Source organism: Zosterops lateralis (genome assembly GCF_965231275.1).
Source record: "Zosterops lateralis genome assembly, chromosome: 17".
Classification (NCBI taxonomy): Eukaryota; Metazoa; Chordata; class Aves; order Passeriformes; family Zosteropidae; genus Zosterops; species Zosterops lateralis.
The window spans coordinates 13362797-13387928 of NC_139777.1; positions in this window are offsets into that span (position 1 = coordinate 13362797).

Below are 25132 nucleotides of genomic sequence, written 5' to 3' on the forward strand. Positions count from 1 at the left end.
TATCCCAGCGCTGGGAGCTACCGAATCACTGCCCTGCCCTGGGGAGCGAGGGGGGGGGATCTCCTGACGCCCCCCACCCTGCTTTAAAGAGGGGAGGATAATCCTCCGGGAGCGGAGCGGGGCAGCGCGGGGGCTCGGCGCTGGCTGCGCGCAGATGGGAGCGGAACCTCTAAAGTGATTAGCTCTTCTAACATTGCATTTTTGACGCACATGGTTAAGAGCGCTTGGCGCCAGCTTGGTGAAGTCCCTGTAGTAACCAGCGTCTAGGATCGCTTTGCATTCACCAAAATATCTCCCCTTTGGTCGGGGGTGGGAGTGAAAAGAGGAGGAGGGAGGAAAGGAAGCGGGAATAATGCGTTCAAAGAGGATGGGGGGGGGGGCGGGGGGGGAAGCCTGATGTGTTTCACCAAGCCAGGAGCCTGGTTACCCGCGCAGCGCTCGACTGCGCTGTGCGGCTTCTTATCGACCGAGAGAGCGAGTCTTTCCAGCCTCTGCTCGGAACCGGTTCTCGGGCTCCTGCTGCGGTGGGAAGCCCCAAAGCCTTCCCTTTATCAGCCTCCACAGCAAACGCCCGGCGGCTTCAAGAAGTTTGCTGCAATTTACCCCAACCGGGCCGCCGCTCTTCTCAGGGCGACCAGGAGGTGCCCGCGGGCTCCCGCGGGACAAGCGCTGCCACCCCCGGTCCCGGCGCGCCCCGGCCCCCGCGCCCGCCCCTCTGGAGCGCGCCCTCGGCGCCGCGGCACGAACCGGAGTCGCTGCCGCCCTCCGCGCCCGCCCCCGCACCTTGCGCCGCGCTCCGCACCCACCCGCGCAGCAAAATAAAGTGTTTGCCGCTTATGATTTCCAATTCCAGCGTCTGGCTAATGGCGTGCAAACTTCCGCCAGTTCCGAGTGACCTCCCCGGCGAAGCCCCCCGGAGACTCGTATTATGAAGGGAGGCTGCACTAATCTAAGATCAAAAGCGGGAAGGTGCGAACAGTCTTTGTCTCCCTTCGGCCGCCTCATTCCCCCTTCTGTGTGTGATAAATCTACCCTGGCGCCGACTGCGCGCTGGATGATTAATTTGCAAGCAAACAAAAGGGACCTGATGGCCAGCCATCTTAGTTAAATATTGGCCAGTGCTTCCAGCTACTTGTTAGCCTCCTCTTTGTCAGAAATAAATAAGCGAGGCGCAGGAGTAAATAAATAAGGAGACCCACAGAAATGAATGACAAAGCGAAGGGATGGTAAGGGAGTAAGGAAAGAAAAAAAAGAAAGAGAGATTGGGGTGGCTGACGGTGAAGTGCCGGGAGCGGGTGGAGGTGGGAATGGGGCTGCTGGCGGGGGGAGGCAGGGTGATAGCACACTGAGATAGCCGGCTGCCCCCGCGCCTCCCGGCCTGTCTGCAGCCTGGGATTGCACCAAGGCCGACACTATCTTAGCTCTTCAAAGAGGCATGAAAGGTCTCCGCTGTCTCCCCGGAGAGCGGCCAGGCCGGGGCTCTCTAATCTCGGAGCACAAGAGCTAAAGGCTGGGGCGGGGGGAGCGGCTACCACCCTCCCCAGCTCTTCTTCACTCCACCATCGCCAGCACCTCGATGGGTTTTCTCCTGCTCAATCCAGACCCCGGGTCTGTGGTGGCTGAGCGGCCGGGAGAGCTCCGCTTCCTCGGATTTCACCCTCCTAAGCAACTTTTAGCGTTTGCACGAGAGCTCGGCGCTGCAGCGAGCCTTCCCCGCGCGTATGTGTTGGAGGTGTGGGAGGAGAGAGGCTTTGGCTCTCTCCCGGTGGCCTGAAGAGCCAGCTGGAGGAAGGAGGCAAGGGGAAAATAAAGGCAGCCCAGCTTTCGGGCCCACACGTCCTCTCCCAGGCCTGCGGGAGCAGCTCCCAGGCGTGTGTGCGTGCGCGGCGGGGCTCCGTGCACTCCACGGCCTCGCGGGGATGCGCTGTGGGTGTGTGGCACCGCGAGGGATCCGCGCCCTCGGGCAGACCGCCGATCCCTGCTCCCACAGCAGCCCCTGAGGTGTCCCTGACACCCCCTCCGTGTGCCGGGTGCTCTGCAGGAAAGAACAAGCCTCGGTGCACGGCGAGCAGGGCCAACGTGCACAGCCTAAGTGGGGTTTTTGCATCCTATCTATGCATTTCCTTATCGCGCCGCCTGTTCCGAGCATCCCCCGGGGCCCAGCCCCATCCTGCCCGCCGGCGGCTCTGCATCCCGCAGGATTTATCCCTCTCCTCCCTCCCTTTCCCACGGCGACTCGGCCTCCGCTCCGTCTCCTGCCCTTCAGAAGGCAACACCCCGGCGTGGCCACGCTGTGTTTATCCGAAATAAAACGCAGCGGGCTGGTTTACTTTGGCAGGTTTGCAGTAAATACCGGCTGGAGCGCGGGGGGCATCTGGGGAGCGCTGATTACACGCTCTTTCCCAGGGAAAGTCTGCCCAGCCCCGGGCAGGCCCTTCTCCAGCCCCACAAAAGGTGTCAGGAGATGGGGGCCGTGTTGACACGGATCCATCCTGGAGTGGCACTGCAGGCCACAAGTGTAATGGAGCAGGTCCCTTAGGGAGCTCGGCTACACACTCGGATTATACAAACTGCTGTGGGGAGAGGGGGGAATCGCTAGAGCAGTTCTTTGCCTTGTCCTTTGGCAGAGCACTTCCTCCAGTTGCAAACTGGATTTCATGGAAAGCCTGGCCTAAAAACTTTGAAAAATAACCTGCCAGAGTCTTAAAAAAAAAAAAAAAAAAAAAAAAAAAAAAAAAAAAAAAAAAAAAGAAGAAGCATTGTGAGGCATTAAAAATATCAAGAGTGAAATCCCCCACATCTGTCTCCAAGCAGGCTCAGCCCCATCGTGTCCCACTGCAATCAAAGGGGCCGTTCCCATCTCTCTGAACAGAAAATCTCCCAGCAGGGGGATCAGGCCTCCTTCCCAACACAGCCGAGGTGAGGGTTTTGCAGAGCTGGGGGAAGCCCAGAGACAGCGTTACTTGTTGGAATACTGGGGGCAAAAAGAGAGGAAAGCACCACTTTTGGAGAGGTTTCTCCTCCACCACCTCTCACTGGGCTGCAATCCTCAGGGGAAGGCTGCTGGTGGCCCAGCCTGGTAGGAGCAGTGCAGCACTGAGTGTGGCAGTGCCACTGCAGGGTCCGGCAGTGCTGTCCCCAGCACTGCCCCAGGCCGGCAGTGAGCGTCCTTCCTTCACTGCTCCCAACTCCCCTCACAGCTCCCAACTCCCTTCACAGCTCCCAACTCCCCTCACTGCTCCAAACTCCCCTCACTGCTCCAAACTCCCCTCACTGCTCCCAACTTCCCTCACTGCTCCCAGCTCCCTTCACAACTCCCAACTCCCCTCACTGCCTCCAACTCTCCTCACAGCTCCCAACTCCCCTCACTCCCCCTGGACACCCGGAGCCTGGTCCGGGTCCTGCCAGGTGCTGGCTCTGCTGGAAGCCCAAAACATGAGAGCTCCACGTGCCCAGATCAGCAGTCCTGCCCCCATTCCTCCCCTCCCCGCAAGACTTGCGTTCACCTTGTCCCCATCCCAGCCTCTCTGACATTCTCCAGTTGCCTCCACTTTGTCCCGGACTGGGAAAGAAAACAAAGGAGCACCCAGAGCTGCCTGCTGCAGCTCTCCCCTCTGCCTCAGGCCAGGCCCAGCCTCACTGACCAGGGCATGTCAGGGCACAGCAAGGTTTGAGGCTGGACCTCTTCTCTCCCAAGCTCACATCCCTTTTTACCTTTTCTGAGCCCTTTTTGCACCATTCAGCTTCTGCTTGCCACAAACCAACACCCTGCACTCACAGATCCGGCGACCCTTTGCACCCCCTTGGTCTTGCTCTTCTCACCAATGTGCTGCTGGCAGAAGCAAAATGAAAGCCCTGTTTTCCTCCCTTGCCCTCTCTACACCCATCCTCCTGCTTCTTCCACCGGCCTTGGCCAAGCAGAAATTGTAAATAGAGTTCACTATTTGGATAAGGCTTTTTCTTTTTTTAATACCCAGGCCATACATCCAGTTTGCCGCTCAGGAAGTCGTACTAATTGTCCTTTCCTACAGTCAAACAGATCTATCTTTTCAATGCTGGCTTTGTGTCTCTGCGTGCGAGGGAGAAAGAGGGAATGAGTGGATATGTTTATTCAATTATTTAAACACACACAGAGCACAACAAGAGGGCCGAGGAGCGCCGGTTCCTCCCGCAGAAGCCCTCCAGCTCTCCAGACGCGGCATTGCCCCCCTCCACCTCCCCGCAGACCCAGTAGAACAAGGCACTCGAGAGCACTCGGCAAAGAAACCGATTTTTATCTGCTTTGACCATCAGCCGTGTTCTTTAACAACCCAGAACCGGAGCCTTTTCCATCTCCACACTCCCCCCTCCGGGCGTCTCCTCCGCGGCCCCGGCCCCGCGGGGCGGGCGCAGCTTCCCCCGGGGCTGGGAGCAGGTTTGGGAGCGGGGCCGGAGCCCGGGAGGTGCTGAGCAGCACCGGGCACACACGGCAGACGCTGCGGGTCAAGGAGGGGAGCCGGGAGCCTCTGGCACCGCCACTGACACAACACTTTGCTCCCGTTTTCTTCAAGATGCCACCAAGTCACCCGGTCATCGATCGCTACCCCGGCCGGGGGGAGGACCAGCTGTTGCAAAAGGACATGGTAAATCTAATAGGGGCTGCCGTCAATAAAGAAATGACAGGGAAGAAGAATCGGCTTCTTAAAGTCTGCTGAACTAACACTCATCATGCGGCCGCGGACACGTATTCTCCATCGAAGCCTGGTATCCATTACTATTTTCCTTTCTAGGTTTCAATTAAAGAGCTGTAACCCCCACAGGCACACCCCAAGGCAGGGCATACATGAAAGGGAAGCGGACGCAATGGACAAACTCCTGCCAGCCCTGAGGCTCTGACGTGCCCAAGCGAATTCCCCCGGCCCCGAGCGGCCGGGCCGGGGCAGAGCCAAGTCCGTGCGGGCAGCGGGACCCTGCAGCGGCTCCGCTCCCTCCGGCCGGCGCCTCTCGCCGTGGGCGGTGGGACCTAAAAACTGCTCAAGGGGCATGTTCCTGGCGAATCTGGGCACCAGAGGAGCTCGGGGTCCAGCCGTGGGGCACCCATAGCGCGGCCGTGTCCCCAAAAACTTCATTTCACTCTTCCCTTCTCGCGTGAAACATATCCTAAATTATCCCCTCAAAAAAATTATTAACAAACTCCACCAATTTTTTTTTGTTGTTGTTGTGGAAAAGCTTTATTTATTTCTTTCTTTATTTCTGGGTTTTTCTTTTTTTTTTTTCAATGTCCCAGTTAGGAGGTTCGGGGCGGGAGGGGGAGGCTGGGAACGGGATTTTTTTCCTCTCCTGGAGCCCTTCTGTGCGTTTGACCCTTGGCATCTGCCTGCGAAGGGCGAGGGAAGGGCTTCACCCGCCCTCCCTTCAAACGGGAGCTGCAAAAAGCAACCGAAACGTGCCAGCTCAGCCCTGGGAAACCTTTGGGCAGCGGCAAATTTCTCTGAAGAACTTGACCGCTTCGCTCAGCCTGAAACGCTCACCCGACGTGCAGGGCAGGGGGCTGCGGGCTCCCTCGGAGCGCCGCTCCACACGGTGTGGTAGACGGAGAAAGTCCTCTCCTCCTTCCCCACGCTGTCCTCGCTGCCAGGGGACACTTTCCCGCGGGGGCTGAGCCAAGATTTCAGCCCCTCACCCGTTTTGGGGGGTGTTGACAGCCCCGCCACCAGCCCCCGGCCCGTCGGGGCACCGACTCCCACTGCGCTTCACCAAAAAGCTCCTCTACACGCTCACACATCCACACAGGATCCAGCAAAACCCTCCCGAGAGCACGGCAAGATAGAAATAAATAATAATAAAAATAATATTTTTTAAAAAGCAGAAAAATAGGGGCTCCTCTCTGTCTCTGGGGCGTGGGAGGTTTTTGTAGCGCAGTTTTATTTTAGTTTAGTATTTTGAGCAAACTTCAGATTGATTTCCGGAAAGCGCAAAAGGCGCACACATGGGAAAGTGAAAAAACCGGTCCTTCGAGGTCATCTGAGAAGGGGAGACGGGATCTGTATCCTTCTTCCCCGCCTGCACCCCGCAAAAAAAAAAAAAAAAAAAAAAAAAAAAAAAAAAAAAAAAAACAACCCACAAACCAGAAGGGGAAAGATCCCATACTTTTCCATGCTTTTATAGTTTAAATGTACTTTGAATTATTTGCTTTTAATGGCACACGTGGCTGCAGCAAAGCAGAGCAAAGGCTCTGCTTTCGATCTTGCACTTGTTCCTTGCTTTTCTGTACATATACGTGTGTGTGTGTATATACATCCCTGAGCTTTACAGCCCCCATTTCAAGGCCAGGGTTCTCCCTCCTCGTCTCCCCACCTTTTCCCCTGAACCAAAAACAAGTCCCAGGCCACTCTTGCTCCGACTGTTACTGGTAAACTCCGACTGGTAATGATGTTCTGCTGGCATTCAGCAAGGCGGGCAGAGCCGGGTCCTGCCACAGCGTTTCTCTGGAGCAGCGGGAGCGTTGAGAAAATTTATTAAACCCAGATGATCCGGGAGTTGGGGCAGACGGAAAAGATTTCCAATTAAAGCCGAGCGGAGCAGAATACAACCAGCTCCGCGTCGCAGGTGTAAACTGCTTTTGTGCTGCTCTCGCTGCGCTTCCCGGAGCGGCTCCTTCCCTTTGCTGTAACTGGGGTTAGAGAGGGGAAAGGTTTGGGTGGGGTTTTTTTTTGGTTTGTTTTCCCGCAGGAGATTTTGCTGGGGAGCCATCGGGCTCGGCCCGGCGCCGGGGTCCGCGGCGAGGAGCATCTTTCTCCGCGGTCGATGCGCGCCTGGGCGGCTCGGTGCCGGCAGCCCCCGCGGGGCCACGGGCCGCCACCTCCGAGCCCTGAAAATTCCCCGCTCACCTGTTGCTTCAGCCGCTTCTTTAATGGCTGTGGGCTTAAGGGGAAGCTAAAATGCTCACGGGCGATCTGGGGAAAGCGGCGGCGGGAAGGAATGACTCCAGGTAGATGGGAGAGATGGGGAAAGGACAAAACAGAGGAGCCGGGGCATCGCTCCTGATGCTCGGGAGAGGAAAGGAAATGCGCTCTCACAGAGCACAGCCGCTTTCTGCTCCTTTTGGTACCGGCTCTCGGGGGTGTTGGCGTTAATTCCCCCCGAGAATTGGTTCCTTGTTCATCAGGAGTGTTCAGGAGCCCAAATCACGTCGCGGTCAGTGGGAGCCACCCCCCTCAAACAGATTTTTGCTCCTGAGAGTGAGGCTTGACACACACTCCGTGCGCGGGGCACTCAACTTTCTGATGTTACAGTCTAAATAAGGGAGAAAAGCATTAATGAATGTTTAATCCTTGTTTTCTTTAAATACCATTAGGACAATTGTCCGGACCCCGGGTCAGGGAAAAATGCTGTTCAGTGGAGACAGGAAGGCGACGGCTTGGAAGGAGAAGGGGGGATTTGAAGAGCGAATAAGTGGGTGCATAGTGCCTGGAGCTCACCTTCTGCAAAGACAAGGTGTGATTAATGCTCGACACTTGTGGAGCCGTTTGCCCCTGCCCCGGCTCACAAATCCTGCTGCTCGTCCCCCGACAGCCGAGTAAGCAGAGCAGATTGTGAAGCCTCTGCAGGCTGGGAGGGGGGTGGGAGAGGGGGTAAAAAAAAAGAAAGAACATACAAGACAAGCCCGTCCCAAGAGCTGGAGTGGGCAGAGTATTACATGTACAAACATCCAAACAAGATTCGAGCAGTACAAAGCGTCGGAAAATCCAGAGCAGCCACATAAAAAGAGAAGTTAAGTAGGAAGTGGTGTAAAAGTGTTGTCATTTATTTTGCCTTCCCTTACAGATGTTCTGCATAAAGCTCTATCTTAATGAGACGGAGAGAGGGAAGGAGGGAGGGAAGGAGGGAGGAGTGAACGGCGGCTGAACCCCGCGCTGCCAGCGCGGGCGGGGAAGGGGCGAGGGGGTCCCGCCGAGGGCCGGGCTCGCCCCGCGGAGGCTCCGTGGGCTCTGACCACGGGATGGCGCCGCGGCCGCCGCCTCTCACCTGCCGGAGCGGGGCTCACCTGGGCGGCCCCGGCTCCCCCGGCCCGGCCTGGGGCACCCCCAGGCCCAGCCCCGCCCGGGGAGCGGGGCAGCGGCTGGAGAGGTGGCACCGCTCATCCAAAAGGATCGCAATAAAAGGGCTTTTAGAAGTGACAGCCAGGCGTTTATGGGCTGAGAGACAACGCCAGGCACGGCCACAGCATCCCTGCTCCCTCAGGTGACAGAGAATAACCTGTCCCAGGGGAGGATGGCGAGGAAGGAGAGAGAAGGGGATGGGGGAAAGTTCAGATCCCGGCGGTCAGTTTGGCCGCCAGTATCAGCAGCTCCTGAGCTCGCCAAGAGGGAGGAATAACGCGGCGGGGCAAGAGAAGCGCTGAGCCAAACTTAGGCACCGGAAAGGGAAAGATCCGTTCTTCGGGACAGCTGGACTAAAAATATCCACCCTCCCCCTCCAGACCGAAGGCTGGGTGAAGGTGTACGAGATCTAATATTTCAGGTGACATAAGAAGGGAGCAAACACCCTGCCAAAAGCATCCCTCATCCCGCAACACCTCCTCCCCCGAGCTACAGTGACCACCTCCCGCCAAAAAAAAACCCGAGCAAATAAATCCAAAGTCACGTCTCGCTGTCACCCATCAGCCAAGGAAAAAAAAATTAAAATCGAGTTTTCTGAGCCCTGCTCCTCCTGATCAGACCAGGAGAGGAGCCGGTCGCCCCTCGTTGTCCCCTCCCAGGGCAGGTGCGCCCACCGCCCGCTCCCAGCACCCGACCACGATCCCACCGCGCAGCAAAGTGCAGGGGACAGTAGCTGGGTTTAAGCATAAAAAAGAGCCTGTTTGCTTCTTTATTAGTGTCGAGCCTACTCTAATTACGAGAAATCGCTGCTCTCGGGCTGAAACGACGTGTTGTCCTGTGCTTGTAAAATACATTTCAAGTAATTCTTTTCTGTCTATAAAATACAGCGTGTGTGGGGAATATAAAATAAACTGCTGTCCATTTGTTTAATGCTATTTTAGCCAAATTGACTGGCCGGATTGGAATTCGACATAAAAGCTTTAGTTTGCAAAACATCCGCACTGTAACGTCTGGGAGACAGGGCTTGAGCTCCAGCGCGACGGGCACGTTAACTGCATTAAAACCCCTCCATACATTTTCGAGCTTTTGCTTCCCCCCCCCCTCTCGCAGCACATCCACCCGCTCTCCTCCCCGCCTCCGGGCGCCTGCGCCTGGTTTTCTCCAAATGAAGTATTTTACGTGATCGATGGAAGGAGTCATTTGGCCCATAATTAGGTCAATAAAATCAATGTTTATTCCTCTGATGGCCTGAAAGCTAATAAATTCCTCTTTTATATTCGCTCCCTCCGAAGATTAGAAACGAGCTGCCCCAGCCCCAGCGACAGCAGAGCGGGGTGGGCGCAGCCCCGGCCGGCGGGGATCGCTCCTTTCTGCCGGGGAGCCGCTCCCAGCCCGCCACCAACCCAGCCGCTGGCACTAAAAAAAAAAAAGTTTATAAAGAAAAAAAAATTAAAAAAATTCCCTACTCCTATCCCTCCCCACTCCTGTTTATTTTTCAAGGCAAACCAATTTACAGCACGTCCAAATTGAGTCCAGCCCATCTCCAGCACCCCCAACCCCCCCACTGAGCACACACGCTCCTCTCCTGTCTCGCAGATAACTTTATTTTGCTTGATTCCCTTTGGAGCCGCTCTTAGTCGTGGACACGCAAGGTTTGGAGGCGCCTTGGAGAAATCCTGCTAGACTGGAAGAAAGTAAAGCTTTTGGGACAATAAATAAATAAAAAAAAAAAAAAAACAAACCAAAACCAACCCCCCCCCCCCCCCCCGACCAACCTAAACCCGAGACAGTTTTACTTTTCACGCAGTAATCGCGAGGAAAAAGCATCGCAGTCCTAATCAGATCAATATAGAGACACACAAATCTCTGCAAAGGTTTAGCAGTTTACAGTGGGTTCCAGACCTTTGACATACATTGCGGATTAATTGGGCACTGTCAAGAGGGGGGAAGAGGAGGTGGGATTCCAGTTAATTAGTCGAGAAATGAATAAAAACTAAACATTATCGGAATTGTCTGCGGGTCCCGGTTTGTTAGTGGGGATTTGGGGATCAGCTTTTGTGCGCCGTAAATTGGATCTGAGTAGCGTGGTGCTGTCTTACACTGTCGTTTTGTGAACTGGCGACAGCTCGAGTCCATGGGAAAACTTAAAGGGAACCTGGGGCCGGTCACAGAGCCTCATTATCTCATGTCGGATACCATCTTTCGGGGAGAGCGTTTAATCAACAGTGGCACACAATCCTCCCCTCGCAACCTGGGCAAACCGCACCACCTTCCCTTCCCTCCGCCCCGCAAACGGCCCGGGAGGAAAAAATAAATCCGAGCCCTCCTTTGGCGAGTGGGTGACACCGTCCCACGGGCTGCCGGCGGTCCCTGCGCTGGAAGGGCCGGCTCTCCGCGGTGCCTCGGCTTCTGCCTTCCCCCTCCCCCCTAGAGCCGGGCAAGAGCCGGGCCCGTGTCCGGAGGGAGTTTTCCCCGCGGCGCTGGACGGGGCGGTCCCCGCTGCCCACCCGCGGCACCGCCTGGACGCCGCTTCCCGCCCGCCCTGCCGACAGCCCGGCTCCGCCGGCTGCTTCTCCCTTTTCCCGGCCTGTTTTCCTCGAGGAAGTCACGGCTTGTCACCCGCTGGTTCCCCGGGCCGCCCCGGCGGGCAGGCGGCGGAGCCCGGCGGCCCCAGGGCAGGGTGTCCCCCGGCTGAGCCAGGGAGTTTCCCCTCGCTGGCAGCAAGGTGAATTCCCAGCACTCTCCTCCCTCTGCCTGCCCTGAAGGGTCCGGCGGGCAGGAAGAAGAGGGGAGACGGGGGAGAGAGATGGGAACGAGCGAGAGATGATCCCGCAGCACTTTCCCTCCAGGCTCAGGAGAGGAGTCCTCCCAGGAGGAAAACCCTCAGCGGTGAAGGCGAATGTTTCTCCTCGAGCACGGGGGGCTCCGGGGCGGGGGGAGCCGCACGCCGAGGTCCCCCCGTTCTGTCCGAGACCAGCGCGGAGCCGGAATGGAGCGAGGGGAACAGAGAGGGGGAGCCCTCAGCCCACGGGAACTCCCAGGCGGGTGTGGGTGTCCCCCCGGATCTGCTCTGCGGGCTCGCGGGTGGGGAGGGGACCGCCGGGTCTCTGCAGGGATCTCTCGGGGGTCGCTCCCTGTGCCTGAGCGGGGATGAGGCTGTGGCACACCGGGAGGAGTTCGGGTCCAGCCAGATCCCCTAGCAGCCCGCGTGGGGCTGGGAGAGCCCGAGGGACGGACAGACGGACCTCGCCGAACGCTAAAATCCGCTGCACTCTGCTACTTGTAGTTAGGGCGATCCCTGTCCTGCCAGTGCCCTAACCCTAGCCCTAACCCCTCCTCCGGGGCTGAACAAAGAAGGGCCCCGGGGATGCGAACTGCCCGCCCGGGATGGGGCAGCTGCCCCCGGCGCTGCTCCCGGCCACCTCCGGGCCTCTGCTGCACGTCCCCGGTGTCCCCCCATCCCGGGACGGCGTTCGGCAGAAGGGAGGTGGCAGCTCTCGGATCCCTCCCTCCCGGCGCAGGAACCTCTCCCGAGCAGGAGGAAGGCAAAATCCGCTGTGTTTTTGGGAGAGAGGAGGGTTTGGAAAAGGAGCCCATCCCGGTGCGTGCCCGGGAGGTGCCTTCATCCCCCGCGCGGGGCGGTGGCCACGGGGCTGGGGACAGCCCAGCAGAGCCCGGGGACAGCCCAGCAGAGTCCGGGGATAGCCCGGTAGAGCCCGGGGACAGCCCGGCAGAGCCCGAGGACAGCCCGGCAGAGCCCGAGGACAGCCCAGCAGAGCCCGGAGCATCCCCGCTCTGCCCCGGCCTCCTCCGGGCCAGAATTGGGTGTGCTTAAAATCAACCCGGCTAACGAGCCTGTTGTCCTCCTCACCCCACCCCCGCGTGTGAAACATTGTCATTAGGCGTCTAATATCTCCATCGCTTCCAGGGGGGAATGGGAAGAGGCTGCTCGAAAAAAACCACAGACAAAAGAAAGTGTGTGAACTCCCAGCGCCCGTACGCACCAGCACAATGCAAAGCGGGTTAATGTCAGTTAGCAGTTCTGCAGTGACCTGTAAAGTTGCCTCTCTGGAAAGATTCTTGATGTATTACTTAACATGGCTACACAGTTATCTGTCTCGGCATTAATGCGTCCATTAAATCACTGTTGAGTAGCATCAACCTACTCCTGAGTCTTTCCGTCCCCTGGGAATATGGTTTCTAAACAGGATCAAACATGTGATGCTGACAAGTCATGAGATAAGTTATAATTAATTAGAGTTTGCTACATCCACAGAATGGGTACTTGGGGGAGTGGGGATGGACCGGGCCATTAAGGACCTCAGCCAGGAGGGAGGATCTATAATATTGAGTTGGAAAACAAGAAGAAGTAATAATCAAAGGTGGCCGAAGAAAACTGCAAACCTTTAACTTTCAGAACTCGGTCAAGATTAAAGTTGTTCTTGATGGGAAACACACCATCCACTCCTTAATGAAAACCATGGGGAGACCGATGCTGCGGATGGCTCCTTGAAGAGGAAGAGGAATCCTCGCTCCAGGTCTCGAGAACAAAAATCAGCGGCACGATTTGCGAGGGGAAGAAGAGAAAGAGGGGAAGGAGTTGGGAGAAGGGAGCCGCCTCGCCCGGCTGAGCAGAGAAGCCGCAGCCAGGGGTCACGTCTCCACCCGACACACACTTCGGGGTCGTTTCACAGATGTTCCCCCGGTTCAGAGAGGCCCGGAGCATCCCCCTGCCTGCCCCTGAGCGCCCTGGAAGCTGCCGAAGCCCCTCTCCTCCTGGCAGACAAATGGCCCCTCTTGCCCTGGGCTGGGGCCAGCCCACAGCCCTCCCTCCCCCTGCCCTCTCTGCTGGAATGACAGTTAAAAATCAGACTGCAAACAAGTGGATTTTGGTCTGAGCTGTAATAGCCCTTATTTGCTTTGCTTTAACAAACAGCTGGAGGGGGGGGGGGGGGGGATTTACTCTCAGGCCGGCTGTAAAAGCTCCACACGGGAGGGGAAAGGCAGGGGACGGAGGTTAACCGGGGTGTCTTTTCATGCCCTCTGCGAGTCAAAGCAATGGCTGCGTCTATTTGCTCGCTCTCTGCAACAAATGGGAGCCCTTCAGGTGAGATGTTGGGAGGGTGGAATGACAGGACAGATTTACACCTGTCCTTACAGCCTCCTCTGACAACCCCTATAGCCTACAGAAATGACCAGTGGTGCCGCGGAGTCTGGGGAAGTCAGCGGGTTCACTCGGCTTTTTTTATGCTTTTTTCACTCTGTCCTCCCCCACCGCTGCCCCTCCTGCTTCCTTCTCCCTTTCCCTTGTCTTCTTACTGCACAGAGGGATGGACTCGACTGACAGGCTGCCACAGCCACCCTGTGCCCCAGGAATGTCACAGCTGACCCCGGGGAGCCCCTTCTCAGCACCTCCTCGGTGGCACAGGGTGCCCAAGGTCTCTGTTCACCACACTCCAGCCTCCTGCTACAACCTCCTCCAACTCTCAGCTGTCCCCTTCCAGCCAAGAAGGCAGAGAGGAGATAACCCCCGCTATGCCCTGTCTCCCCCCAAACATCCCACCTCGATGACAGAGGCTGTCCAGATACCTCCAGAATGTGGCTGGACCTGGCTGCCATCTTCATCCGTGGAGAGGACAAAGGCTGCATTATCGGTGTCCCACCCCAAGCGCCTGTTGCCACCTCCTCGTGCCTGCTGAAAGCCTCCTCAGAGGCAGCTCTCGAGTGGGCGTCTGCTGGAGCCAGGAGCACTCAGCCCCGCGCTCAGCACGCCTGGGAGGCTGCGGCCATCCTGCCTGAGGGCACGGGGCTGTTGCTGAGGGTCCTCTGGAGAGGACTGGAATAGGTTTCAGTAGCCCCTAGTCAAAAGCATCTCGTGAGCAACAGCACAGCCCAACATCCCATCACTGAGCCTCCTCAGACAGTGCTGGGCAGGACCTGGGGAGGCTCTGCTCCAGCATGGGGGCCTGAAGTTACAGTCAAAGAGCCGAATATAAAAGCCCCACGACATGGCAGTGCATAACTGAGGTCTCCTGGTGGATCCCACCGCGTTCCCAGGATGGGATATACAGGTGTGGGACATCAGGCAGAGAAGAAACAACAACTCCTGAGCTCCTCTAAGCATTTTCACCTCAAGTTTGTTAAATGCCACATTCTGCTGGAGATCTCCAGCTGGATTCCTCCTCCTGCAAGAGGCAAGGGAGCCAAAGCCATCAGTTAAAAAAAAAAAAAAAAAAAAAAAAAAAAAAAAAAAAAAAAAGCAAGCGCATCAGAAGTTTCAGAGGTTTGTCATGTCCCTATTAGGCTCATTGCAGCAACGATTTCCCAATTACACAGAGTCAGTTTCAACAGAAAAGACTGGGAATGCCTCACAGGCTGACTCTTGCCTGCCCCAGGCTAGGAAAGTGTAGAGAACCTGCCTCAAATGAGGCAAGTGTGGGGATTTGCAAACAGGTACCGCTGCTCATGGCGACAGCCCTAAGCCCTGGAATGGGGTTATAGCCAGAGGCAAGCACTCGAGATTCCTCTAAAATCTTTGGGAACATCTAAGGGTTTGGCACTTCTAAAAATCTCTCGAGGCTTCTTCAGATGCCTGGAGAGAGATTTCACAGCTTGTCTCCTCTTAATAGTTGAGTTTTTAGTCTCTGGCCAGAAAAAATAGGCTGTGCAACTTCACTGTGCCTTCCTTAAAACAATCAGGATTAATAACTCACCATTTCACCTCTGATACACACACCATTGCTACGTAGCAATCATGAGATAACATCGTTTGTGCTAACACTGATCCCAGCGAGGGTGGCTGAGGATATCACACAGGAGTAACAGAGAGAGGAGTTAAACCTTCTGCAGCCTGCAGAGAGCTAGGATTCCTCTCCCTGCTTCATTTCCTTTCACAGGCTGAGGCTTTCTGGGATGATTCTGCCGAGGAAGACATTGCAGGGACTGATGAGGCCAAGAACATCCTTTGGAAACTTAAGAAGGAAGGTTTATGTTTTCTCCTGTGCAATGGGGATATGCAGATGAATCTGCATCTGACCACTCTGTGGAGTAAATGCCTTCCAGGGAAGAGACCAAGGTGCTCTTTGGGGTTGGCAGGGGGAAGAGAAGGGAGTACAAAGATGTTTTGAATGACCTTTTCCCAGCCACTCTGGAACTAATGGGGTGGTATTTCAAGGGAGGCATCGATCCAGGTGCATGACCACGGAGAGTTAATCTCTCCATGGAGGTACCTCCTCAGCCATTGCCATCCACAATTTCACACACAGGGTGCATTATCTGTGTTTGGGGATCTGCCATCAACCACACAGTCAAAGTCAAGGTCTCCTCCTCATTCCTCTAAATGATCTGGACCCTACCTCTCAGGAAAAAACATTTCCCTCTCCTGTGTGCTGAGATCCCTGGGGCTGCTGGAGTTTGTGCAAGGGGGAGATTGTGGAGGGGGGAGTGCTGACAGCTGGCTTTGCTCAGTGAGAGGCCCTCGGCAGCACAACCACTTCTCACCTCCCTTTACCAAAGCCTGGCTGTGGCACCCTCCTGGTGGAGATCCACTCCTTGTCCATCAGGGATTTCCCAGGATTTCCCTGTCCTGTCAGGCCCCAAACACGCTGGATTTCCTTCCCACTTCTCAGGGAACACACAACACATCCAGGGCACCCCAGGAGCTGCTGCTCACCCAGACACAGCTGATCTGCATATATGCAATGACCACGTCTGGGAAGACTGGATGTGTTAAGCCCAGGCATAATTTCCAGGCATGGAAAGGGTGTGCTCAGAAACCCCAGACATTTTCTAAGCCTACCCAAGACCTGCCATGATCAGATGGTTTGTCCAGCCAAAGGAGTCCTGAAGATGGAGCACATGGCTGGGGAACATCAGATTTGGAGGGAGTTTAGGACATTCACAAGACACTTCCAAACGTGCAGTTTTTCTTGCATGACACACAGGGTCACTCTTGTCAACAAATATCCCATTTGAATATTTCATTAAACTTTCATGGTGTACTCTGCGTCCATGATATAGGCACAGTCAACAAACGTAAAAATCAATTAATCAGTCCCTGAGTGAATACCCAGTGAGGGAGAGAAAGGCTCCCATTAATTTCTCCAGACTTCAGGTCAAGCCCTAAATGTATAAAGATCAAAAGACCTGGAGATTAGCATTGAGCCAAGTCATCAGCAGTGGGATTTCCAAAGGCCACACTCAGCCCCTTGCAAATAGATTGGCAAAACCACACTGACCCAAGATTTTTTAGTTCCCTTTATTTTTTACACAGTGAGGCAACTTTGGATTTTTTTTTTTTTTTTTTTTTATTTTATTTATTTTTTTTTTAAGAAAGGAAAGGGTAAAAGGAGTTGTTTGCACTTTTTACCACAAGTGAGAGTTTTCCTCTACACACACAATTGCTCCAAAGTTCCTGAGAAGATGAGTGACAGCCAAATTGCCTCGCACCCTTTGCTCTTTGCACATCTCCCTGCTAGCTCTGTGCTGAGAACAGGTGGCTTTCACACCTAGCACATATTTGTGCTGGCTGAGTGTTAGCAGTGAAATCAAAACCTTTCCTCTGACCCAGGAATTTTGATGGCAGAGGGAAGGGTGGCTTGTTTGAGGGGGTGTGGCACTTCTTTCTGCAGGAACATTTATCATTTCTCTGTTGAAAAAGAGATCAATAACTCATACCCCGTGCCTGTTATTACCCTGTGAATTCAAAGGTGTCTCTTTTTTAATGGGCCCTTAGCAATAGTGCCGGCACCTCATCATTTATCATCTCGTGTTGACAACTTCTTGATGCACAAAGCTCCTGAATGGCACCTCTAAAAGAGGTGTCAGCAGAATGAGCCGTGAGGGGTCTTGTAGCTGTTCCTGCAGTCAAGCAAAAGAAGACCTGAGGTGTGTTTATATATTTGAACTGGAATATCAGTTGCAATATCAGACTCCCTGCATCCTCCTCTCTAGCCCCGTGCCAGGCAGAGCACAGGGGAGGAAAATCAACCTCTGAAGGCCACATCTCCCTCTTCAGCAAGGGCAAGAGGGATGGGGCACAGCAGTTTAGCAGGAGAGCCCTGCTCCCACTGCCTTCCCAAATCCAACGACCACATCAGAGTCAGCACAGCTTGGAGATACCTCTGCACAGGGCAGAACTGGCCCAAAGGACTTCTCCTCCTTCCCAAACCAAAGCAGAAACCAAGGGGTGACTCACAGCTTTGACCTACAATTTGAAGCCTGCTTTTTTTCCCAGGGCTTTAAGGAAATCTCGTGTTAAATCCATAAGCGAGTCCTAAGGGAGACAGGCAAAACATCCTCTGACACAGCTGACCTCCTTTCTCTCGTTCTCCCTCTCTCTTTGAGAAGATGTTTTTCAAGGAAAGAAGCCAAAAATCGAGCTTAGGGAAATGAGCAGAGCTTGGCTGAGTTGATGGGGCTGAGCTGACTTTGGCCAGGCAGTGCTGCCTCCTAACCTGCTCCTATGCAAATCCCACCACCACCAGCAGCAGCCTCACCCTGGCAAAGGCTGCTCTTCCCTCCTGGTTTGTGCAAATGCAGTCTTGCCACAAATCCATTTGCAATGGCCTCCAACGACAACAGCTGATTTTGACGCTGGCAACAGTAAATCTTCCATTTTCCCCTTGGAGGGTTTGGCAGGGCCAGGCTGATTTTCTTCTCCAAACCTTGCCTGGCGAAGGTTTCCCTATCTCATAGCCTCATGCAAGCACAACACTCTGTAATTACCAGGCCCAGAGTCTTTCATTCAAGTGCCTTCCAGGACTTTGAAGAATTTTGACTTGGGGCCCCCTGGGCTGAGAGCCCAAGGACTACTTTGCCCAATTTACTTATGAGTAAACTGAGGCACGGCAGAGGGAAACCTGTAATTTTCACGAGTCTGTTCATTGAGGATTCCTCATTTTCCACACTCCCAACCCTAAAATGCCCTAAAGGCTTCAGTATTCAGGGCTGCTGAGCAGCCGAATATTTGGCGGAAGGATTCTGCAAGCTTTTCCGAGAAAGAACAACTCCATCCTCCTTCCAAACCACCCACTCAGAAGAAATCAGGGCATCCAAAACTTGTGGTTTGTGGCACTCAGCTGATAATAGGGTATGCTATTAATGAGCCCCAAATCTCAACCTTTCTGCACTGCCACTGAAGAGATATCTAGAGGGGAGAACAGGAAAGCAGATAATAGCTTCCCCCTCTTCTGCCCAAGAGCTCAGTGTGAGGGCAGAAGGTGGGAGGAAGGGAGGAATCTCCAAATAGCCCCACAGGAGGCTCAGTGCTGCTGCTTTGCCAGGAGACACCTCAGTCAGAGGCAGCACGTAGGGCCATGAGCCCCAGAACCCCACAAGCATGGCCTGGCTCCCAGCACCGATGGCTCATTCCCCATTTGAATGAAATCCATTGAGGTTCAGGCAGGGATTCCTCCCTCCTTTGTCCTCAAGGGCTGTGCACAAGGGAGGGACTCTCTGCCAGCATCCTCATGGACACCAGACATGGGTTTATCACCAAGCAGCTGCTCTGAGTGTGAATCCTCTGTCTAGAAATGAGAGCTTACTCCAATGACCACTGTCTCAGTGGGGATCATTAAGGGTCTCTATCCTGCTGCTGCCCATTCCCACAAAAGTTTTAGGAAGTTTTCACCCTTTTTTCAGCTTTGACTGAAACCATTCAAAAGCTTCAAGGGGAAGGGGATGGAGGAGAAGGGCAAGGCCACTTCAACTTCCTTTTCCCAGCAACTGTCTGAAGAAAAAGGAATAATTGTGCATTACCCACATGTAGCCAGAGAATAAGTTACAGGAAAGAATCCATCAAAGGGGGGAAAGGAGATTCAGATATTCAAGGAAAGGATTTCCAAGTCGACTTATGATTTTTCCTCCAGGATCTCATCGCAACAGGCGCTGTGCAAACAGTGAGAGACAATTTCCTGCACCAGATATATTAAAATCTAAGCTGCAGAGTCAGAAAGAGTGTGGGAGGGAAAATGGGAGGGTTGAGGCGAATTGAACTGACTCACCCTGGGTTACTTATCTGGTCAAGAATAGAGGCAGGGAGGAATAATCCAAGGCTCCAGAGTGCCAGTCCAACACTGTCCTTCAGACAAGGTTGCTCCTACCTACCCCTTTGATCTGCTCATAACAGCAGGGGAGCAAGAGCCACCTCCTATCAAAATGAGAAGCCAGGCCACAGCCAAGGAGCAGCAAACCAAAAAATATCAAGAGAAGATTATCTGGGAATGCCAGGCACTTGTGAGAATAAAGTGTCTGTCACCAGCAAAAACATAATAGTGTGACCTGTGGGCTGGGATAAATCAGCATAGCTCCCCAGCAGCCAGGGCTCTGCTCACTAAACATCAGCAGGGTCTGCTCCACCTTATCAATCACCAGTGCCAGGAAGAGTGGAGGGGAGATGGGAGTTCAGTGAAGGCCATTCCCACTTAGGAGAGCACCAACATGTGGTCGCAAGCCAGGAGTCTGTGTTGGGCAAGGAGAGAGAAGAGTGATAAATAGAGAGAATAATGCCAAAACAGTGATGTAAATTAACCACCTTGAGTAAAGGAAAAGAAATGGGAATCCAGTCCTGCTAAATGTGAATTAAACCTTCCTTATCCCTCTGAATCCCAGAAAGAGTTAACAAAATAGTAGGAAAAGGAGAACAGAGATTCTTATTTATGGAGAGGTTCAAAAGGCTTTTGATAAAGCCCTTCAGTAGAGTCTCTGAAGGAAATTTTATAATCATGGGGTTGGGAGATAAAGTGCTGTCATAGATTAAAAACTTGTTGAGACAGAAAACAGAGGAGAAGGAAATGAATGGCAAATGACCAGCATGGAAATAATTTAGGAGAGGTGTCCCCAGGATGAATTTGGAAAGTAGTTAACTGTAGTATGACTTTATGACTAATAGCAATTAGACCTGGTAGAATAATAAACAGAAGCATGGTAACAGCATTGAGCTGTACATGTGTGCTGCAAAGAGCCTGATCTAGAACAACTCATTGGTCTTTTTTTGATTATTTCAAGGAAAAAAAAAGCCAGCACAAAGCAACACCAAAGCCATGTTGTTATTCCCATTCCTTCTCCCTGAAAGTAAACCCAGAAACATTTCAATGACACCTCCCCATCCCCACACTCCCTCCACGGGCAGAGGTTCCCAGAGCGCTCTGACAAAGATTCCCTGGCACTGGCAAAGCGGAGGAGCAGGATTTTTCCTGGCGTTCAATTGCAATAAAGTTTTCAGTGATTCCCTCCCCCTCACTTCTCCCTCCCTGAATTCACCAGCTGCCTTCCCTGAGCTTGCTGGGGCTGTGACCCATGGGCTGAGGAACACCCATGGGGGAAAGGAAGCTTTGCTGAATGAAGAACTTGTAGTGAAGTCGAGCCCAGGTGGCAATTGCAAGGAGCAGGGGGATCCAGGAGGATCATACAGAGGGTGGGAAACCTGGAAATGCAGCTGAGCAGCTGCTGGATATCAGCCTAAACTGGGCTCAGCCAGTGCCCTGAGCTGGAAAGGGATGAGAGGGGTGAGGCTGAACCTGCTCCCACCAGCCCAGGGAGCCCCCAGCCCATGGCCTGGGCAAAGAACCCTCCAGAGCTGAAAGGCGCCGTGCAAGGAGTGAGGAGGGGGATTTCTTTGCACCAAAGGATTCTCCTGCATGCTGTGAGGAGATGCTGTGTCCTGGCAGGTGCCACATGTGACACAGGCACAAACACAGGGATTGCTCTTGGCACCTCTTCCCAAAACAGGTGTAGAAAATATGACAGGAAACGCCTCTTCCTTTTCCCACTTCCCAAACACAGGAGAACAACCACCACCTGAGATGTTTTCCACATGTTCATTGCCCCCCACATCAGCAGCTCTCCTCTGAGCCAGGCTTGGAAAAGTCCCTTCCCACCAAGTCCAGCCCCTTGTTATCCACAGGAAAAAAAAAAAAAAAGAAAAAAAAAAAAGAAAAAAAAGAAAAAAAAAAAAAAAAGACAGTGTGGAGATGAACCAGATTGCACTGTACATTTCAACCAGCCTTTAATCAAGTCATGCCAGGATAATTGGGAAACAAATGAAAATTGATACATTTGAGGCATGCTGAGAGCAGGGAGAGGCTGGATGCAGCTGCTGCATGGGCATGGAAGGATGCTCACAGTGGGTCCATGCCCTCCTCAAGAGGGAAGAGCGAGGCAGCTGCCCTGAGGCACAGGGGAGAAGGTGCTTGGCATTTCAAAAGAGCTGGAGTCTCTCCATAAGGGAACAGTTGCAGGAATATTGATTGCACAAGATGGCTGGGTGCCTGCCTTGCCTTTGTGACTCTTCTTTTTTTTTTTTCCCTCCCCAGTGCGCCCACAATGGCAGCCCTTTTATGACAGAATGATTTCAGTGAGCCTAAACACAATGTGCCTTACAGCTGTAATCCTGGGACTCCTTGAGCATGAATCATATGATGCACAAGAGCTGATAGTGGGGGCAGAGGCATTTGCTTCGTTTCCAGACAGAGGGATGGAGTCAGGCTCCATCCGGCTGAACCAGTGCTTCCACTGCTCCTGCACCTTTTTTCCAAACACCACAGAGCAGGGCCAGGCACCTGTGTGAGCCCTGATTGCTGGAAACCACCTTCCCTAGCCGCTGGGCCACTCAGGAATCAAAGCGCAAGGCATTCCAGCCCCTGCTCTCTTGCAAAATCTCCCGACCTTGTGGAGGCAAGGCCACAAAATTCACTTGTTTGACTTCATTCTCAGACTTTCATTGAGTTTGAGTTGAGGAAAGAAAAAAAAAAAAAAAGCCAAGAAAACATCCAATAACAATCCACAAAGCAGCAGAAATAAAAATAAAACCAAAAGGAGCAGGGAGGGAAATGTCACTGCCCTTCCCTCCTGCCTGGAGCTTTGACTGTTGGGGGCCTTTTTTTTGAAATATCCATCCATTCTTTTACTCCTTCCTAAGCCCATCATACACAAATCCATCTCTCTGGGCTTCCTGGAGAAAAATCAGGAAAGAAAACCTTGGGATGAAGATTTGAGAGACAGGGAAGGATCCAAGTGCACACACAGGTGCCTTCCTCCAAGCAGGACTGAGCATTTCTCCAAAGCCCAACACACACTGGCATCGTCTTGCTGACTTCAGAAAAGCCATGCTTCCTCAGGACTGGATTAATCTTCTTCAAGCAAGTGCTCATAATGATTTTTTCACTCTCTGGTGGAAACCAGCATTATCCCCACCATCCTCCTGTTACACAACTCATCCCAAACCCTTCATTTACGTTTTATTTACGTAGCCTCACTCAAGAGGTCGCTGACACAAAAAAATACCCCATTTTCACTGTTTGTAAGTCATAAGATTTCACAGGTATGAGTGTCCTTTTATAGCACGGAGGCAAACAGCTAGGAACATATTTTGATTGCCCTTTAAAACTTGCAATAAAGGTGTTAAAAGGAAAGAGTGTTTTTACGTGCCATGTCAGGCTCTACAGGCTCTAATCTACTCCATATCTCACACGCACGCTCTTCCAGCACAGAGCAGTTGTTTCAAGTCTGTCTCCAGTGTTGTTTTTATTTTTTTCCCCCTTAAGTACTGCTTGTGTAACCAGCAAAGGAAAGGCAGAAAAGCTTATCTGCTCCCGGCTTTTTAAAGTAGCAATTCCATGTTGCTGTTCTCCTGCCTCAAGGAGTTATGCGTGACGCTGCTGTTGCCTTTCCATGGGACGTGATAAGAAAGTTTGGGCTCAGGTTACCAGCAGGGACACTGGTGACAGTGAACCTTTAGTGTCCTGCTGGTGAGGAGCCCGACTCTGGCTGATCCATGAACCCACAGCTCCAAGGCTCTGCTCTCCCCTGGTCTGCCACCCCAAATGGGAGCAGGAGTTGGGGACTTGGGTCAAGCTGTGCGGTCTCCTGGTGTGTGGGTTCTGCAGAGCGCCCAGCGTTGTCTCCAGCCCCATCTGCAACACTAGAGGAGAGTCAGGGGGCCTACAACTGGAATCGGAGGAGACCAAGAGCTAAGCAAGGCAGTGGAAAACACTTAGGAGATAAGCCTGGGCCTTGTCTCCCTTTCACTCAGAGCTGCAGCGAGAGCAGGGTGAGGAAACAGAATCCGTTTTTTTCCCCCTTTGGCTATTTGTCATGAAGCCGGGGGAGGAGGGCACTTAAATGCCATAAAACCATCCCCTAATCCCCCTCCCACCATAGACAGAGCTGTCAGGGGTGCCTGTCTTCCCAAACTTGCTGGAGCCGGCGTGTGACACCTCCAAGCCACAATTATCATTAGCTGAGATTCCCAAATGACTCCCAGAGCATCCCCTCTGCTCCCTGCTCCTGCACCCCGCCCCAAAGCCGCCCACAGCCTCCGCTCCCTCACTAGCCCGGCTTAAGAGCCACAAGGCAAACACGGTTCAGCTCCTGATCGGCTTAAAAACAAACAATCGGCGGCTCCCCTAAAACAGGAGAGTCCAAACAAATAATTATCACCTCCCCCTTGAATCTGGCGAGCGGGCCGCAGAGCTGGCTGTTCTTTCTGCTCCTGTGTGGTCTCTCCCTTATAGACAGGCCAACATAAAGGACTAAGTCACTGAAACTTAACGAGTTACTGCTCGTTAGCCGAGGCGAATTAACTGCCTGCCTGCTCCCTCCGGAGAGCTGGGACAAGCTCTTTGTGTCGGGAACGAGCTGGGACAGCGTTTTCCAGCCTCAGAGGCTAAGGCTGGTTTCTGAGAGATTGGCAAAGGTAACTGGAAAAGAAAGTGTTCAACCACTAACCCAGGGACCCACAGGCAGTGAGGGGAAAAATGTTAAAAGGGTTGGTATAGAGGGAGGAATGGCTGGGCTGAGGCCATGCCCAGAGCTGAGAAGGGGGAACTCATGATGGGATTTAATTACATTTAACAACTACCTGTCCGTGCTGTTATTCCCCAGGTGTGAGCAGTGAGACTGCACCAGTCGCCCTCTTCTACACCAAGCACGGAGGGGAAGTAAATGAATGAGCCAGCAATTAATACACCCATTCCAGGGGAAAGTTTCTACAATGCTGGAATCCCCAAAGACACAGGGGCTTGTGGCTCTGCAGAAAAGCTCAGCCCCAGCTATTTTTAATCTCCCTTTTTCAGAGTGCTCCAAGCTGCGATGTTTTCAATGCCTTTTTTGAAGTGCAGCAAATATTTTTTTAAGAAGGAAAAGGCCAGAAAAAAATTTATGTGGGGTGAAAAGGGAAGGAGGAGGCGCTGCTCTGGGTGACTCCCCAACTGGGATAGGGCAGGAACAGCCCCACGGACAGTTAGTGAGGAGCACTGACAGGCTGTGGCTTGTCAGCGTGGCCCTGCCCTGTGTCAGCACAGCCATAACCAGGTAATTACACTTCTCTCTCTCTCTGGACATTTTGCACAGAGGCAAAGCTCGAGGCACAAACCTAAAGCAAATTGCATGGTGGTATCTGTGTGCTAATAAGGTGCGTCTGCGTTGGAGAGCGTGAGAAATCAGCGGACTGGGCTTTAGGGAGCAGGAGGATGGAGGGATGACAAACGTCCCCACTGATCCCAGGGGGATGTGGGTGTCCCTGTGAAGGAAAATTTCCATCTGGGTTAGCCCATCCTCACTCCAGGCTCGTGTTCCACAGGTGAACTCAGGGCTGAAACCTGCCAGCACCAGTTCCTGGGGGTCTCAGACATAAATCCAGGGCTCTGGCTTGGGAATATCAATTACAGCAGTGCTGCTTCAGCCAGGCTTCTGCCCAAGGGGGAGTTACCTTTGCAGGTTCTCTCTCCATCAGCAAAGCTTTTGGGAAAAAAAATAATAATAACTTAAGAACATTTGCAATCTTTGGGTTGATGATTTTTTTTGCATAGCCTAACTTGGTTGGGATCTCTCATCTTCTGTAAAACACTACAGTTTTATCTCAGGGTGGAAATTTCATATGAAATCCAAATGTACTTTATGATTCTTTTCTGTTGCCAGCTCTTTCATTTTTAATAACTTTTTAAGACCAATGAAGCAATGCTATTTTAGGCAAATGTTTTGTACAATCTGTCCAGATGTTCAAATACCAATACAGAAGTGCTCCAAGAAGAGAAGGTCCTCTCTTCTGGCCT